The following is a 5513-nucleotide window of genomic DNA, read 5'->3' as shown; positions in this document are numbered from 1 at the left end:
GGGGGAGGGAGGGAAAGAAAAAAGAAAAAGGAAGGAAGGAAGGAAGGAAAAAGAGGTGCTAGAGTGTAAATCCTTTACAGGATTGTAGCGCAGAGCTTGGCAAATGTCTTGAACTTTGTGTGAGAACTCAATACAGTCAGTACACAGCTTACTCGATCTGATACTGGGGTAGAAACCAATGACTGCTGTTGGAGTCAGACACTACTCAGTAATTACTGCAGCACCTTCTTTTCTGAATCTACCTTCCCTATTGTTCTAGTTTGTTTCTCAATTGCTGTGGTACTGGTACTCTGACCAGTGCCAACTTGGGGAGGAAAGGGTTTATTTAGCTTACATCTCCCAGGTCACAGTTCATCCAGGAGCCCAAGGTAGGAACTCGAGGCAGGAACCTGGAAGCAGGAGCGGGAGCACAGGCCGTGGAGAATTGCTGCTTACTGGCTTGCTCCCTTGGCCCCTGCTCAGCCTGCTTTCTTATGCAACACAGGCCCACCTGCCCAGGGGTGTCAGCACCCACAGTTGCCTGGGCCCTCCCACATTACTCAACAATCAAGAAGATGCACCATAGACATGGCCATAGGCCAGTTTTATGGAGGCAATTCCCCAATTGAGGCTCCCTCAACCCAGGTATGTCAAGTTGACACTAAAGCTATCCAGCATAGTTGACCCCTTGTCAACTTGACACACAAACACACCACTATTAAACCGTAACCTTTCCAATTCTTATCCCCAAGATGTGATGTTAACATGAATATCAAAATGTAAGACAGTACAACCTTAAAAGTCCCACAGTCCTTTAAAAAATCCAAACAGTTAAAAGTCCACAGTCTCTTTTAAAAGTCTTTTAACTGGGGGGCTCCTGTAAAATCCAAAACAAGTACTGTCTTATTTAAAAGAGAATTAGGCACACAGAAGCAAAATCAAAGTGCAGCAAAGTAGCTCAAGGCTGGACATCTGAGATTCACTCACAATTTTCTGGGCTCTAAAGGGTTTTGGCAGCTCCACCTCTTTGACTCTGCCATCCACAGCACACCCAGCTTGTCTTAAAAGACCCAGGCTGGCTCCATTTCACACCTGCCACTGCCTTTGGTGGTTGTCCCATAGTCCTGGCATCTCCAAAAAGCTGGGGTCTCCACTGAAACTGAGACTATACCTTCACCAATGGCCTATTCTTGCCTCTTGGGGTGCAAAGCTTCATATTCTCTCCATGACCCCTTCAATCCTGCGGTCTTCACTGCAAGTGAAGCTGCACTTTTACCTATGGCCTTTCCTGTTTCTCAAAGTGCCAAGCCTCAGCTGCTCTCTGTGACCCCTTCATGCTTTCAACACCAGAACCATGCAGGAGACTCTTACACATTACCAAGTCCTGCTTCCCGCTTGAGATAGAGGCTCAGGTCTCCTCTGTGTGCTGACCCTGAAGAAATATCTCACAGTATACTTCACCTCAGTGATGCTGGTATCTTGTTACTTACAGCTGATTTTTCAGCCCCAGCTAACCAGCGTCAATTGTCCCTGTAAAGTAAAGGTTTTACTTCAGGTTCTGGTCACTTCTTAATCACAGCTGATTCTTCAGCCCCAGTCAACCAGAACCCACAGATTGTCAATCCAAAATATCACACAAACAGCCCTGATAGTCTCTGCTTCCCTTTGAATCTTCACAAGCCAGGCCTCCATCATCCACAACTCTTTCAACATAACTGCTCCAAGCTCCGCAGCAACAAACTCTAAGCACTCAATGGCTTTTCCGGCCCCAAATTCCAAATGCTTCCACAATCCTTCAACATCAGGTCTGTCACAGCAGTGCCCCACTCTCGGTACCAATTTCTGTCCTAGTTTGATTCTCTATTGCTGTGACAAAACATGTGGATCAATACCAACTTAGGGAGGAAAGGGTTTATTCAGCTTACATCTCCCAGTTTTATCAGGGAGCCCAAGATAGGAACTCAGGGCAAGCACCTGGAAGCAGGAGCTGGAGCACAGGCCATGGAGGAACGCTTGCTCTCCTGGCCCCTGTTCAGCCTGCCTTTTTATGCAACACAGGCCCACCTGCCCAGGGGGTGGCACCACCCACAGTGGGCTGGGTCCTCCCACATCACTCAACAATCAAGAAGATGCCCCACAGATATAGCCACAGGCCAGTCCTATAGAGGCAATTCCCCCCATATGTTCCAAGTATTTGGACATTTTGTCTCCACATGATGGCGCTGTTTTAGGAGGTCTTAGAAAGTGTGGCTATACTGGAGGAAGCACATCACTGGGGGTGGGCCTAGAGAGTTCTTAAGCCTTGCAGGACCTCCAGTTCCTCTCTTGTTTCCTGTGCCTGCTGGAAGATGTGGAATTTAGCTTCCTCTTCTCCTCCAGCCACCTCTGCTGCCATGCCTCCCTACAGTGACAGATTGTAATTCCCCTGGAACCGTAAGTTCAAATAAACTCTTCTTTTTATAAATTGCTTTGGTCAGTGTTTCTATCACAGGAACAGAAAAGTGACTAATACAGTAATTGGTACCAAGAGTGGGCTATTGACTGTGAAGAACCTGACCATGTAGGGTTTTGAAGCAATGTGGAAGACTTTGGAAGTTTGGGATAGAAAAAGTGGTTGATTACTGTAAGCAGAGCTTAAAGGGCCATCTAGCCAACACCTGGAAGAAAGTAGTGCTAAGAGCAATGTATTTCCAGAGGGAAATAAGGACTTAAGCAGCCCTTGGGATATTTTGGCAAAGAGTCTGGCTGGAGTCTGCCCTTGACCTAAAAGATTGCCTGAGGATAAGATGAAGCAATGGATGGGCTAATTTCTCTGGAGAAAGGAATTTCAACACAGCCTAATGTAGAAAAGGTGGTGTGGCTATTAATAGTGAATATTATGCAGATCTACAGTGAAAAAGAACAAATGGGGCAGAAAGAAATACAGAATGTACAGGATGGATTGACAAAAAGCACTAGGAAGATAAATATTGGAGCCTTGGCCTGTGCTAGAGAGGATCCCTTTGATAAGGAGATTAAACTGATTAAGGAGGGGCCTAGAGATTCAAACTTAACCAATGGAGAGAGTGTCTCCAGGGCATGACCACACCAGGTTAAGCCTCCAACTTGTGAAAGGAAAATGCTGCAGGGACCACTGAAGAGAAAAGCTTCTAAAATGGATAAAGCAGGCTGGAGTCCATCCCAAACTTGCAGTCAAACTTGGCAGTGTCTTTCACCTGGTGCTGGCTTTAGAGACAAGAGTGAGTGGGGTCATTAGTCCTTCATCCACAGCTTCAGAGAGCCACTGAGGCCAGGCAGGGTGCAGCAGGGGTTTCTCTTCATAAAGAAGGCCCTGATAGGCCTGATAGGCCATTGTGTTAAACAGTGAAGGTGAAGCCTGGTTGGCAATGGAGACCTAAAGAAGACGTTCATAATGTCAGAGCTGTGAGGCATCTGCCAAGAAGACCTGCGCACAGGGAGTGGTACCAGGCCAAGAGAGAGATGTGTGTTGCACACAGCAAAGCTAGAGAGGCTGAGTCATCAAAGCCCTTTGGAAGTAATGTCCCAGAACTTGAATGTGGAGCTACTGGATTTGGTGTTTGTCCTGCTGTTTTTCGGTCTTGTTTTGGTCCAGTATTTCCTTACTATGCTTCTATTCTTCCCTTTTGTAATGGTAATGTGTATTCAGTTCCACTGTATGTTGGGAGTATGAAATTTGTCTTTTGATTTTATAGGGGCTTACCAGCTAAGATATTTCCCTGAGTCTCAGAAGAGACTTTGGACTGTGGACTTTTGAATAGTATTGAGACTGATAATGACTATGGGGACTTTTAAAGTTGACCAAATGCATTTTTCATTTTAGATGGTCATGAGCCTATGGAAGCCAGGGGGTGGAATGTGGTGGTTTGAATGAAAATGTCCCCCATAGGCTCCAAGTATTTGGACATTTTGTCCCCACGTGGTTGTGCTGTTTTGGGAGGTCTTAGATGGTGTGGCTATCCTGGTGGGCTTAGAGGGTTCTTAAACTTTGCCAGACTTCCAGTTTCTCTCGTTTCCTGTGCCTGCTGGATGATGTAGAGCTTAGCTTACTCTCCTCCTCTAGCCATCTCTGCCGCCATGCCTCCCTGCCATGTTGAACTGTAATTCCCCTGGAACCATAAGCTCAAATAAACTCTTCCTTTTATAAATTGCCTTGGTCAGTGTTTCTATCTCAGCAACAGAAAAGTGACTAATACAGCTATTTAGACCAGTTTTTCTTTTTCCTAACAGTTGATAACCTTTTTGTCTTTACCTCCTGGAAAATAGTTCCCAGTCTCCCGGAATGACTTATATAATTCTTTATATATCTGGGGTTTTCCTTCCCTACTATAATCAACTCTCTCACTGCTGTCTATCCTCCAAACCTCAGGTGTTCCCACATTAAAAGCCCACAGCTCTTGAATATCTCATATTTTGAATCATGAATTCTATTTCTGTACTCTATGATCTCTGTTTTGTTTTTAGTTATTCTTTGAGAATTTCATACAATGTATTTTGATCATCTTCACCTCTCCCTAACAACTCCAAATCTATTGCCATCTCTCTACTGATCCAACTTTGTGTCCTCATTTTTTAAAAATCCATCAACTCCAATGTGTGCTAACCACATACTCTTGAGTATGTGACCATCCACTGGAGAGTAGTCTATCTACCAGGTACCACTCCCTTAGAGAAAACTGACCTACCCCTGTTTCTGAAGTAGTTACCAATTGTCACTTCCAGCTCAGCAACTCAGAAATTCATGCCCATCTGCCCTCTCTGTGCCAGCTTTTTGTCTTGCCTGAGCTTCTGAAAGTCTTGTGCATGCTGTCACAACCTCTGTGAGTTCATACGTGTGTGCAACAGACCTGTTTTGCCCACGAAACACTGTTCCTTGTACTCATCCACCACCTTTGACTCTTAAAATATTCTAGCCCCTCTTCCACAATGATCCTCAAGCCTTTGGGAGAAAGGATGTGTTATAGATGTTCAAATTAGGGCTGAGAATTCTATAGTCTCTTACTTTCTGCACCTTGAGCAGCTGTAAGCTTCTGTGTTAATTGCTATACTGAAGAAAGAAGCTTCTTTGGCAAGGGTTGAGAATGCAGTCATTTATGGGTGCTATTAGGAATTGGCTTAATACTATGTCCATTTAGCAGAATAATAGCACTTGGTCCTCCGTTAAGGCCTATAACCTGTGTAGCCACAGGATCTTGGCCTCAGTAAAGGCACCACATATGAGTTTCATCATGTGTAGCATGCCTTAAATACAGTCAGAAAGTGGTTGGCTGCTCCCATGACATTTGTGTCACTGCTGCATCAGTGAGCATGACTTAGCAGGCAGGTCATTATTGCACCTCACAGAGAAAACAGAATGCATTATCTCCTTTAAAAAAAAACTATTTTTTTAATATTTAATTTATTTATTTTTATTTTTTTACACTGAGTGTTTGCCTGCTTGTATGTAAGTGCATGGGTGTCATGTGATGCCCACAAAGGCCAGAAAAGGGCATTGGATTTCCTGGAACTGGAGGTAA

Source organism: Nannospalax galili, unplaced genomic scaffold (assembly GCF_000622305.1).
Source record: "Nannospalax galili isolate Female #2095 unplaced genomic scaffold, S.galili_v1.0 scaffold252, whole genome shotgun sequence".
NCBI classification, from domain to species: Eukaryota; Metazoa; Chordata; class Mammalia; order Rodentia; family Spalacidae; genus Nannospalax; species Nannospalax galili.
This window is presented reverse-complemented; position numbering follows the sequence as displayed.